This window comes from Acipenser ruthenus, chromosome 7, assembly GCF_902713425.1.
Source record: "Acipenser ruthenus chromosome 7, fAciRut3.2 maternal haplotype, whole genome shotgun sequence".
In the NCBI taxonomy this organism is placed as follows: domain Eukaryota; kingdom Metazoa; phylum Chordata; class Actinopteri; order Acipenseriformes; family Acipenseridae; genus Acipenser; species Acipenser ruthenus.
In genome coordinates, this window is record NC_081195.1 from 36,531,232 (window position 1) to 36,545,642 (window position 14,411).

Genomic DNA, 14,411 nt, shown 5'->3' on the forward strand with positions numbered 1-14,411 from the left:
TACTCAGTAGTTGTCAATTTAGAAATACTAAAAGAAACTTTTAGCATTTCTAGCCATTTTTTAGTTATTGAGTAGCTGAATTGGCATCTTTTAAATGAAAATTGGCAGCAACATAGATCGCACACAGCTTGTCCTCAGGGAATCGAATGCTTCACTGAAGCTGCTGGGTAGTTAATGGAAATCTGTGATGTTACAAAGAGTTGCATTGCGTTGGAGCTCTGTAAGGAGATAAGCTCCCCGATCCTGATTAAGACAGTTTCAATAGTGCACGGGGAGCTGCAGCAGGTGATCTTATCAAAGCAACAGAAACCCTGCCTTTATCACAGACTGCAGTTATTTCTTTATTTGAAATTCTCTCAGGGATCTGGGGAATAGAGAAGGTGTTACTGGTGCGGAATGTGACCACTGGCAGCGTGCAGGCTGAAGTTATACTTTGAAAAACCAAGCCCTCCAGAGCTTTTGCAATTACAATTGGAAGTCTGTTTGCTGCATGCGGATTTAGCAAGTAGGGTTTAGTTTGTACATTGCACAACAAACTTAACTCACAGTCCAGGAATTACAAGAGAGTAAAGCAGGGAAACAAATGAGATGCACCAGACCACCATATTTTGTCCCCATGTTTTCACATTTAAATAAAAAAGATTGGTTCAAAGTATTTTTATTTTTGGGTAAGTCACCTAGTTGGAAAATAAATTGGTAGAGGAAAAAGTTACTTCATTTGAGCAAAAATGTAACAGTAGGCTAAAATTCCCATATTCAAGACCCTTGTTCTTTACAAGGGAATTAAAAAAAAAAAGTGGTGGTTCATGATTGACTGAATATAAATTCATGCGGGAAGTACTATACAGTATGTGTAATTATCAGTAATCAAAAGTAATTACACACGATCCTGCAGCGTTGTTGATTTTTCCTTCGTGCTCATCAGTTACTTGTGACACAGATCCTTCCGAAAGACAAATCTAATATCTCCGTTCAGAAAGAATATCCAAACATGAAAATGGATATTTGGCTCAGCACGAACAAACCACTTTATTTTGTCACCACCGGCCTGTACAGACGGTTGAACCGTCCTTTATTTTCACCTTCCAGAAGACACTTTCTCATCGGCATCCCCTCTTCAATACTGTGTCGGTGTTTTCTTTGGAGTTGCATCTGTCTCTGGTTATTGTCAATGAGGTTCCATCTGCCACCTTCCCTATGTTTAAAACTCCCTGCATTTTGTACACAGGCCTCCCCCCCTCCTGCCACCTCCCTCTTCCCTCACTGTCTGTAGTGCCAGCTGTCCCCATTCCCTGTGACCGTTTCTTCCCAAATCCTCTTGGCGGGAGCTTCCTTGAACAAATCACCCCACTCATGATGGTTTGTCTTATTTAGACCCGTCTGAAATAAAGTACTCAACGATTTTATGCTTTGCACAGCATACTCTTGCTTTGTCTGAACTTTTAAAATTTTGCACCTGTATGAAAGGGGAGAGTAGACCGTTAAAACTATAATTGGAAGCATGCTAAACTTTTCTGTGTTATTTTGCTTCACTGTCTTTGAACTTATAACATATATAAAACATATGTTTCATTAAACAGTTATTTCAGGACAGTATAGTTTTTCACACACTACCTTTATAAAAGGTTACAACAGTAAATTTGCACAGTAATTTTGCAGTTCTCCCCCATGCTTTTCCTGTGGTTATACTTTGCATTTACCATAGTTTACTATTATAATATGCTTTACCACACCTGCCTGCTTACCTATGCTTTACCACGCCTTCACTGTAATATATTACACCTGCTCTGCTGTAGCTATGGGAAACTTTTTTATACATTTTTTTATACTTTTTTATAGGCAGCAGTGTGGCGCAGTGGTTAGGGCTCTGGACTCTTGACTGGAGGGTTGTGGGTTCAATCCCTGGTAGGGGACACTGCTGCTGTACCCTTGAGCAAGGTACTTTACCTAAATTGCTCCAGTAAAAACCCAACTGTATAAATGGGTAATTGTATGTAAATATAATGTGATATCTTGTAACAATTGTAAGTCGCCCTGGATAAGGGCGTCTGCTAAGAAATAAAAAATAAATACATTATCTGAATGATTAAAAGCTATTGGAGTGCTACAAAACTTCATGCAGAGTTTATAAGAATTGCATTACTGTACGTTTTGCTGTATCCCGTGTTGATGGGGCTAATCTAAATCCCCCCATTGTTTAAATAAAATCAAAGGGCCCAAAGTTATGGAAATGAAACATTCATGAAATATTTGATTGTATAAAGTAAAATCTTTTATATTTAACCATTAGCTACAGCAAACGCACCAATATGATTGTTATATTTCATATTGCACACCCTTTACATTGGACTGTTTAAAAATGAAGCAACATTTTCAACATATCTAATAAAGGAATACGGTAAATCCAGCTCTATTTGTGGAATTATTTAGAAAAAAATAAAGTAAAATGCTAACTATTCAAAGTGGGGCTTATTTATACAAATAGTCCTAGAGCTATGTTATTACCAACAGCAGGCAGACAGACAGGCAGAAGACAGAGGGACAGACAGAGACAGAGAGGCAGACAGACAAGCAGACAGACAAGAAGACAAGCAGACAGACAGAGGCACAGATAGACAGACAGACAGGCAGACAGACAGGCAGACAAACTAGCAGACAGACAGACAGGCAGACAGACTAGCAGACAGACAGACGGAGAGGCATACAGACTAGCAGACAGACAGACAGGCAGACAGACAGGCAGACAGACAGACAGACAGACAGACAGAGAGGATAATGGCAGCCCTTTTGTATATGTTTGTCACTTCCAAGTTCTCCAGATAAACACTTGCATCCTTCTTCATCCAGTGGTATTCTATTAGGTGAAACATTTATTTTCTGTTGCAGCCAAGATTTTGATTAGCTCGTTTTGTTAGCGTAAGCAGGATCTGCTTTCGATTTTTTTTTTTCATTTTTTTTTTTTTCATTTTCTTTCAGTTACAAAATTCCATGCAAATATGAGTGTGCCAAGACACACCGAAATCTACAGGATGAATGTAATGGACCGTCACATTTAAACAATGCTGATGCAGAATTGGAAGAAATTAAACAGGGCAAATGATTCTCTTGAGTATTGTGTACTAAAGTAGTAAAGCTACAACCCACCTGCTTATAAACCTTTATTATTATCATTAGTAGTAGTAGTAGTAGTATTATCGGGTGATGCATATGAAACTGGTAAGGACATTCTTCAGTGCTAGTTACTGTATTTGTATGGGGATATTCAGAAGCATCTCTCTATACTGTATGTACCTAATATCAATGGAGTCTCAGAAATGCTGATCAGACTCCCGTATTTTTTGACATGCCAAAAAATACCATAGTTCACGAATTGGGAGAAAAACAGGTGTGAGTAATCACAACTGGAAAAGAGAAGCAGAACATACCTGTAATGCTCTGTGTGGTAGCTGACGACCGCAAACTGCCTCCATTTGCGTAATTGAGTTTGTATCTGTGTAAATGCAGATTTATTTAATGTTTTATTTTTTTCCTCAAATTGAGGGTGGGAAATTTAGGCTGTGTCTTAAATTTGAAGGACTACAGTATATTGTGTAGCATTATAATATAATAATGTTCAATTAAGAAAAAAAATAAATAAATATATATATATATACAGTACTGTGCAAAAGTTTTAGGCAGGTGTGAAAAAATGCTGTAAAGTAAGAATGCTTTCAAAAATAGACATGTTAATAGTTTATATTTATCAATTAACAAAATGCAAAGTGAGTGAACAGAAAAAAAATCTACATCAAATCAATATTTGGTGTGACCACCCTTTGCCTTCAAAACAGCATCAATTCTTCTAGGTACACTTGCACACAGTTTTTGAAGGAACTCGGCAGGTAGGTTGGCCCAAACATCTTGGAGAACTAACCAGTTCTTCTGTGGATTTAGGCAGCCTCAGTTGCTTCTCTCTCTTCATGTAATCCCAGACAGACTCGATGATGTTGAGATCAGGGCTCTGTGGGGGCCATACCATCACTTCCAGGACTCCTTGTTCTTCTTTACGCTGAAGATAGTTCTTAATGACTTTCGCTGTATGTTTGGGGTCGTTGTCATGCTGCAGAATAAATTTGGGGCCAATCAGATGCCTCCCTGATGGTATTGCATGATGGATAAGTATCTGCCTGTACTTCTCAGCATTGAGGAGACCATTAATTCTGACCAAATCCCCAACTCCATTTGCAGAAATGCAGCCCCAAACTTGCAAGGAACCTCCACCATGCTTCACTGTTGCCTGCAGACACTCATTCATGTACCGCTCTCCAGCCCTTCGGCGAACAAACTGCCTTCTGCTACAGCCAAATATTTCAAATTTTGACTCATCAGTCCAGAGCACCTGCTGCCATTTTTCTGCACCCCAGTTCCTGTGTTTTCGTGCATAGTTGAGTCGCTTGGCCTTGTTTCCACGTCGGAGGTATGGCTTTTTGGCCGCAAGTCTTCCATGAAGGCCACTTCTGACCAGACTTCTCCAGACAGTAGATGGGTGTACCAGGGTCCCACTGTTTTCTGCCAATTCTGAGCTGATGGCACTGCTGGACATCTTCCGATTGCAAAGGGAACTAAGCATGATGTGTCTTTCATCTGCTACAGTAAGTTTCCTTGGCCGACCACTGCGTCTACGGTCCTCAACGTTGCCCGTTTCTTTGTGCTTCTTGAAAAGAGTTTGGACAGCACATCTGGAAACCCCTGTCTGCCTTGAAATTTCTGCCTGGGAGAGACCTTGCTGATGCAGTATAACTACCTTGTGTCTTGTTGCTGTGCTCAGTCTTGCCGTGGTGTATGACTTTTGACAGTAAACTGTCTTCAGCAACCTCACCTTGTTAGCTGAGTTTGGATGTTTCTCACCCAGTTTTATTCCTCCTACACAGCTGTTTCTGTTTCAGTTAATGATTGTGTTTCAACCTACATATTGAATTGATGATCATTAGCACCTGTTTGGTATAATTGTTTAATCATACACCTGACTATATGCCTACAAAATCCCTGACTTTGTGCAAGTGTACCTAGAAGAATTGATGCTGTTTTGAAGGCAAAGGGTTGTCACACCAAATATGGATTTGATATAGATTTTTCTTCTGTTCACTCACTTTGCATTTTGTTAATTGATCAATATAATCTATTAACATGTCTATTTTTGAAAGCATTCTTACTTTACAGCATTTTTTCACACCTGCCTAAAACTTTTGCACAGTACTGTATATATATATATATATATATATATATATATATATATATACAGTCTAAAATGCAAGAAAAAAATACAATTTTAACCAAAACCCTAGATTTAACATTCCTATAGTAACAACAGTTCTGGCTCCTCAGAGGAGGCAAGACTCCGTTATAAACTCCTATTTGTTATTAACCACAGTACCAGCAGTAGCAGATCATGTGATCTGAGCACAGGTTTTAATTTGGAGGAGCCCCTTGCTGAAGCAATGCTATAGGCCTCCTATGCTCATTCAGTTTGGAGATTTTAAAAAATGACCAGAAAAAAAAAAAAAAATCCATCATAACAGTAGGACAATTTAAAAAACTATATCTTAAAAAAAAGAAATACAGCATGTAATTGAAAAATATTACAGTGGAATATAATGTCCTATGAATTCATGCCAGTATTATTACTAATACTGTACTCATATTACGCATACATGTTTTGTATGCGTTTTGATGATTTCTACCTTTGAATCGTCTGAGGCTAGACATAGCAAATGTATCAACGAGTAATAACTACTGTGTTCATTTAATTTTCACTTGATTTTCACGGTTCTGTGTTTTGGTGTTTTTTTTACTGTTTTGATGTCAAAAAGTGCATTTAATTTATAATTCCAAAAGTTTAAATTAGTATCCGCATATCTCAAAGTAATGCAGAATTTGGCAAGACACAGGGAACTTACAGGTTTGTAATTGTGCCTCTTGTAAGACGTGGTTGATTTTTGCCTTTCTCCTGCCTTAACTTTATTTAGAAAATACTTTCTGCAAAGAGTTTTAGCAGGGTGTGATTTGAAGGGGTCGTGTCCCTAGCTCTGCTTTTTGTATCCCAGGCTCTTTCTTGCTCTTTCAGTTTTCTTCCACGGCAGGGAAAATAGATTTTGTACTAACAAAGTCTTTCTGATGGAAAATGTCGTTTATACATGACATTCAAACATTTTGCATATAGCAATGGCAATTCTGTGTATGTACCTACAGTACACCATCACCCAAATTTTAGTTTGGCAAATGTTGTGTGTAGCATTATAATCATACGTTGTTCTTGCCTTTTTATTTATCAATAATAATAATAATAATAATAATAATAATAATAATAATAATAATAATAATAATAATAATAATAATAATAAACCGTGCTAAACGACAATAACATTTGCATCGTGGCAGATCTTAGCAGTGGTGTATCAACATGATGTATCTTTATAAGAGGCTTTCCTACTGTTTCATAGTTTGTGTATTTTATCACCCACCCCCATGGAAATTTGACAAACTGCACCCCGTCTTCAAATCTAAATGCTATTAATGTTGTATACAGTGCATTATTAAACACATGCTGGCAGTGTGTAACAGTTAAATAAACAATGATGAGCTACTGTTTTATTTTCTCTGCAGGCTAGTGGAGGAAATGTGTTTAACAGACAAATTGTGGTAAAATGTTAAGAAGATATGAAAAGTGTTGTCAGTCAGAATACAATAATACAATTCTACTGCTGCACCCCCTGCCTGTTTTTCTGCCTCCCCATTTCTTTTGGCCACCAGCCGCCACTGACCTAAGTCACACATGTAATGATTTTTAGAGAAGCGCTTATCCAATTGGGATCAGACTTGGTTACAACATTCTTTACGAGTTATCGAGCATATCAGAAGCTGGGAAGACATGATGGAACCTGCCCAGCTGTTCCTCTGTCCATACCTCTGACATCTGTACTTGTGTATGTACAGTCTATCCTGATGAGCTCATTTCTCAGATTAAGTATTTACAGTGTGTCTTGATTTGACCCTTCCCCTTTTTAGTCTGTATTGAAAATGGCCTGCAATTTAAGTAACCTAGTTTGATTACAAAAGAGTGAATATAACGTCAGAGTGTGTGTGTAGTCAAAGCCTTACTAAATTAAACAAATCATGATTTATTTAGTATCCTTACAGCAAAGTGAGGGCCATATGTCACAAATATACTTGATATTCTTCTTTTTATTATTATTATGAACACTGTCATAAATGTAGCTGTGTTGACTTAAGCATACTCTGACAGCTGTACAGAATCATTTGCCATAAATAAACCAGGATACTGTATAGGTCAGTCAGTGTATTAACCCAGCAATAACAAAACGATATTATGGAGTCATTCAGCAGTACAGTGTCATTTTAACAGTGTCCCACTAATGTATGTTAATAAGGGTTGCAGCTAGGATTAGGGTTAGGGCAAGGTTAGTGAAATGAAAAATAACAACAGCACGTGAAGCCTTTTATTACAGTGGTAGATATTCTATGTTACTGGCTCGCTCTGCGGTTTTGACTGGATCTCTCCTGGGCCTGTGTACAGATCTGCAGTGTGTAAAGGGTTGAAGATATTTGACGTTTGTTGAGTTTGTCGGTTTTTGAAAGCTGTTTTCCCCATTCCCCACTCCACAGCTACAGCGTGTAACCATGCAATCAGCACACAAAACTATTAGTCCCACAGCTGCTGGAAGAATACCCTGCTGTCACATGAAATGACTTTCTGATTCCACACCTTCACTATGAAAACCCCAACAAGACCTCAGTTCTTCCTCCATTTCTTCTGCTGCTGCATGTGAGAAGTGAAAGAGCCTTTATAGCCTTTGCTGCACCTTTATTGTGCTTGAAGCACTCTTCAGCAATCATTGATTATGAGATGCTTTAATTTGTAATTAGTGTGTTTTGGGTTTAATAGCATTTTCCTATTCAGCTGCTAGGTGTGTGGAACACAACGCTTGATAGAATCGTATTTCTGCTCATCAAATAACTCCATAAATCATACCTGCTGTGCACTGCCTCTCATTATGTGTGTCTCAGTTGTGCAGGTTTGAAAGATTTTTATAAACATGATATCTGGTATTACACTAGAATAATAAATCTCTGTTTGCAAACCATACTTTCAAATAGTGCAGCACTTCCTTGGTCTTCCTTAACCTACTTAACATGTGTTTCTTTCAAAACTACCTGTTTGAGACCTAGGTAGATAATGGAAATGCAAAAGATAATATTTATGAAATGCATTTGTTCGCTGCAATCCCTTTTAGCTTGAACGTTCACACCAGCACAGGGCTTCAGTAAGACATTGCAGGCAGGAACCATGAGAGCTTTCCCTCACAGCTCTGCAGGAGATAAAAGGTGCACCTCTATCCTGACCTGCCATTCAAGTGAGGCGTACTGCCCATTGTACCGGAATTGTGTTTGTCTTGCGAGGGTCCAGTGGGGGGCATGAAATTTCACTTGGGACTGGATTCAAATTCAGGCCCCTAGGGGAGAAAGGCATGAAAAGTTGGGTCGCAGACACACACACAATCCCAGCAGCAATGTCTGTGTGGATGAAAAGCGATGTTACCCCTGGCACTGATTACACCCAGAGCCATGCACCAATGGATATGTTTCCTTGTTGGGTATTCATTTCATTAAATGTCAGGGTGCGTAAAAAAAAAGGCGAGCATTGGCTTTTTTGACAGTCTTGGCATTTTATCAAAACAAACGATTCCAATACAGAAGGAAACCGTTGTTCTCATTTAGTAATAGCCTTTGAATGCTATCAGCTACACCGTAATTATCAAAAGCCCTTCAATGCTAGTTTGCATTTATTACAGCACGCCACTCTTTGTTCGTATGTTTTTTTGCACCAGTTGAGTCGTGACCTTATGTAAAAGAGGCAGACATTAAGGGCACTCTAATCACGCTTTTAGCTACAGACGGAACACAGCGCTGTTTGGAACAACACACATTTGCATATCGTTAGGGGCACAAGTCTCTATTTAAACCAGTTTGTGGTATATATATATATAGATGTATATATACAATGAAGAAGAAAAGGAAAAGTAATTCATAAACTGAAAACTCACTATTTTAATAACTAGCTACAACGTTTTGGCTTCCACCTTCTTCAGATAGCATGGTAGAAACAGCCAGGTAGACTTTGCATGATATTTCTACCATGCTATCTGAAGAAGGCAGAAGCAGAAATGTTCTAGCTAGTTCTTAAAATAGTGATTTTCATTTTATCAATGCTTTTTTTCTTTGTGAACTATTTCTAGTAATTGATGAGTATCCTGTCAGATCCTGATTCTTCTTGGATATAGACCGGTTTGCTGTTTTTGAATTCTCTCTCTCTCTGTTTCCCCATACATATATAAAGAACTGCTTATCCAATTGTGATGGAACTTGCTAAGGACTTTCTTTTAAAGTTATTAATCATAATCCGTAGATATAAGAAGACACCTATTAGTTCATCTTTGCGTACGTACGGTACTTATGTCACAGCTACATTTTAACATTTACCTAGAGAACATTGTTCTGGTAATAGAAATATCTTTTGAATATTATGATGAAACTTGGTAAGGACATTCATTAACACAAGTTATTTAGAGTATCTGAATCTACACATTTATTGTCCAGGTATTTTATTAAGCAGAGCAGGGAACTCAGTCTAACCTTCAAATCAAGTAAACATCCCGTAAACCTTACCTCAATCCATTACGTCCCGGCTGTGCGCCAGCGTCTCCTCCTCCGCTTCGTCTAACGGGGGAGGGCAGCTATTCTGCCCCCCTGCCCATGGCTTCCCTACGGTCAGCCTCTCCACTGATCTGTGAGCTAATTTATGGGCAGGGTTACCTCATATACTCTATGGCATGTGTTTCCTGACTGAAAATAGATGATGGCTATGATCAAACTTAACCGTGGAAAATCCTCCCAGTTTCAGTGCTTAAACTTGTTTAACACCCAGCTCTGTGTCTCAGGTTTGCAACAACTTCTCCCGTGGACAAAAGTTTTAATGATATCAAATGATGTGAGAGAAATCTGGGCAGTGTGAAGATTAAGAAAGATTGGAAGGAGGCCAAGTCAGTTTGTCTCAAGTCAGACACATTGTAAATAGCTGCACTGCCGCTGTAACAAGTTCCTTCCTTTGCTTTCCATGGGTATGGTGTTGACAATAATTCAGTTCAATGCTCTGAAGTATTCCCATTCAATCATGGTTCTGTATGAAACCTCAACACATTCCCCCTGAATACTGTAACCATTTTCACTACTAGACAAGGAACAGTATAGTGTTGTAGCTCTGGATGTAGTGATTGTTTTAATGAATTGATAATTTACCATTAGCTACCACAAAAAAAAGATTATAAACTATTTGTGTGAACACTCCATTTAAAAAAAAAATTATGCTAGTTTTAAATATTTGCTTTATATGTATGTATTTAGGGGTTTTCTTATACAATTATCTCACCAAAATGTGAACAAAAGGAAACTATACATTTTGTCCCTAATATATAACCCCCTACTGCAGGAGGTTGACTCTTTAGTTCACCGAAAATTGTGCCTGGAGCTAAAACTGCCTTAGTTAAAACAAACTGGCAAGTCAACAAAGTCTGCTTTCTGGTGATGCACAGAAGTCTAAACTATGGAATAGTTTAGTTCAGTGAAAATTTGAACAGGATTGTAGGACACTGCAACTTTGAGATGGACGTAATACTGTGCAACTTATTAACGTATTTGTAACATTTCTTTCCAAGGATTTTTTTTACAGACCATCAGTAAAGGGCCCTCAGCATGTATGTTTATTTACCAGAGACCCTCCTATCTATTAACGCCCCCTGCTGTTTGTACTTTGTACAGCCGTGATATGCTATTTTTTTAACTGCATGAAAATGCCCCAGTGGAACAAACAGCAAAATTAAAATGAAATGATTTGCATTTAAATTGATTTCTTGTAAAGACTGGCAGGCAATTGCCAGACTTTTAAAAGTAGTTTTCCGTGGCAGAAAATTGTGTAGCAGGGATTTGATTAGTGCAAAAACAAAATGTATCATTTTACAGATCCCTCAAATCAGAGAGATATAAAATCTTTCACACTTCTCTATACAGTAAGTGGGTCTGGCAGACACATACAGTACGGAGGCAGAAGAACTTGCATGTTTGCAGAATAAAAAAAAACTCAGCTGCACTGTGCTTCAGACATTGCAGTGGACAGCAATATAAGATGGCGGATAGCCAAAAAAGTGCACTTCTTGTGTGGTGCATATTGAGGCACAGACAGTACCTGACGCTAACTTCTGTTTTCCTGCTTAAAGACAATTGCAGTACTTTTCCGAGTGTACTCCATTTTTCCATCCTTGTATTCTACTCTGCTGCTAAGTGGTTCAAAATAATAGGTTTGGCAGCAACAGCAATCGTTACAACATGAAAAAAAAAAGCAGAGAGATACCAGCTGCAGTAATTTGAACCTATCACCATAACAACACAGACACAGCGCTTTTCGAATCCCAGTGAATTTCCTCATGCTCGCAGTGGTTTCAGCATTGTGTGAACCATCGCTGTCATCCTCGAAGGAGCTGAAAGAAAAACAGGTTGAGAAGTTTAATAGCAGGTTGAAACCCCTCAGGAAATCTCTTTCTTTAAAAAAAAACAAAAAAAAAAAAACAGGGGAAAAGATTTATCAAGAAAAGTTAGAAAGAACATCCCGCACCCTCAGGGGTGTTGCACAAATGTGAAAAAGTAATTCTGAGAAGTATTTTTATTGCCTGCGGTATAATGATTGAAGCAATATCCAAGCATATTATATATCTTCAATAATCATCTAGTTCAAGTTTGTTAGAAAACGGTTGAAAAATGTTTTGTAAACCTCAAACTTGATGTGATAAACACAGACCTTAACAAAACATTTCTTAAACCAGTTTATGAGTACGTTGGTAGAAGACGATTAATCACATAATGAATCAGAACACGTATGAGATATAGGGAATTTATAGCATAAAAAAACCCTCCTTGTTTTTGGAAAGGTTGGTCATGCAGAGAATATTCAATAATATGAGCCACCTGTTCTCTCTTCACAACATATGTAGCATCAATAGCTGGGGTCTAATGAATCCTAGTATATCAGTGTTCTGTAACTGTGGTCAAAATATTGCAGACATACGAGTAACAAGACGACCAAGCACTTCCAGGTTCGGAATATATTCAGAGCCTGGTTCTTTGGAATAAATATCATGTGCTGCTATTGACTGCTTATCCATGAGGAGAAAATGACATTACAAACATTGAGCCTGTTCAGACTCAGGGGAAGGAAGCATGTCTGAGAGCACACACGGGAGTCATGTGTGACACAGCAATAACCCTGACTATCAAACGCCTTCCAATCAATATCGATTGCTTTCCTTCAGTCAGAACACAACATTCAGCAACGTGCACTGTTGAACTGAATGAGAGGCCAAAAGAATATTTAGACAGGGTGTTCTGTAGGGCTTCAGGCGCAACTCTGAGCTGCGGGACCTTTGCAAATCGACTTCCGCATTGGTCCCCTGATGTTTGGTTGCATTCTTTGGAAATATGCGAGAATCGGTGCCGTCAAAAACTAAATTCTATATCACGTATGTGAAATCAAGCATTCGTCCCAATTCTAGTGCATCTAATCCTTTGTGTATAGATGTGATCTGTGCAGAGAAAATACAGCAGAGCTCTACAGCTCTAAAAACAACAAACACTTTGTATGCTTAATAGCAGCACCGCCTTTTGTTTGTGTGATTTCAATAACCTTGCTTGTAGGGTGTCCCTTAATTATTAGTGATAATATCTAACAACAAGGGTCTATCAACATTTAAGGTGGTAAATCTAAGGTAGTTTTTTAAACTATAAAAACAACACATTAAAAAAAAATACAACTACAGGCAGGAATGAGGTTTATATTTTACAGAATTGATCAGCGATTTAGGATTTTTTTTTTTTGGTAGAACTATGTGTTTGTGGATTTCAGGGTCGGGTTCACACTATCACTGTGAGGGTGACAGCCAGTATTGTACACATGGGTACAGTCAGAGGGGATGCGTTTCCTCTCCACCACATCATCACATGACCCCAGATGGCCTGTAATTATAACAGAAATTCCAAATACTTTGAACAGCTTTGCTTAGCAGTAGCAATAAGATATAACGCACACACATCGTATGAGTCTGCAGTAAATACGGCCTTTTATTATCAGGTTTTCATATTTCTAACTAAATATTACCAGATTTTACAAGCTATAGGCCGTTTCAAACAGTTTTCTTCACAGTTTTAGCCGAGTATTTTTACTAAGAAAATGCATGGCTTTTTACCCTGTCGATACATATATCTAAATAGTAATGTCATTTTTGTCTGTCTATTAGTATATTGTAGTTCTGATACAGGTTAATGAAATACACTTTGAATTCCCAGAATATTTAATTGTATCTGTTTTGATTTTTTTTATCCACTAACATCTTTTTTATTATAATGTGTTACTTTTTAAGCACACATAGATATTTGGCATGTTTAATTAATCAATCAATCAATCTTTATTTTATATAGCGCCTTTCATAGTGGACCACCATCACAAAGTGCCTTACAAGATGCAGAACAAGAAAGTCATGTTTGACCCTTGAGCAAGCCTGAGCTAGGTGGAATTTCTATAATGAGACCAGTATAGAAATGACCCCTAGGGATGCGCATCAGTAATTTATCCCCCCCCCCCCCCCCCCCCGAAACAGAGAATTTAACAGAAAATGTTTAACTCACTGTTTTAGGCAGGAAGACATTAGCGCTGCACACTCCCACGCCTTGCACAGAGGCAGTGCCAAATGTCAATTATGTTTGTGACATAAATGATAATTAATTAAGAACTCCTATCACTGAATAATAAGCACATGCAAAATGAAAACAAACCATGAAGCAGCATGAACACATACATTTTTGGGGGAATGTGTGAATCTCTCCATTCCGTCTATACCTGAATACAGAAAATGGAAGGCTACTGTGGGGCTTCTGAATTCAACAAAGATTCCCCTAAATGTACAGCACACTGCTGCTCCCCATACACAGACAGCGGGCCCCAGTGGATTGCTCCTCTTGATTAGGCCTAAATATGCAGCCTCTCTGTGGCCTCTACATGAATCTAAAACTATAACAACTCCCTCCCCATTCCTGTTCTTCTTTTGTGATTAACATGGTCGTGTGCCTCAGTTCCACGTTCTTTCACAGCGATAGTGAATCTACGGTGCCACACTAAATTAGAACATGCTGCCAGGTCTCCTGTGTCGTTTCTCCTTGTTCTTTTTAAAAAAGAAAAGTGTTTTATTGATTCCGAGTCTGTGTGTGGTTGTGTTCATGTTTTTGCAGTAATTTGCTTGATTTTCTTTAGTACT

General features: G+C 38.3%; 1 protein-coding gene across 2 annotated transcripts in view; it reads left to right on the forward strand.

Moving 5' to 3' along the window:
* The window catches only part of LOC117416271 (PHD finger protein 21B-like), an 89,722-nt gene that overhangs the window by 39,219 nt on the left and 36,092 nt on the right, over nt 1-14,411 (forward strand). The gene's annotated exons all lie outside the window — the stretch shown is intronic.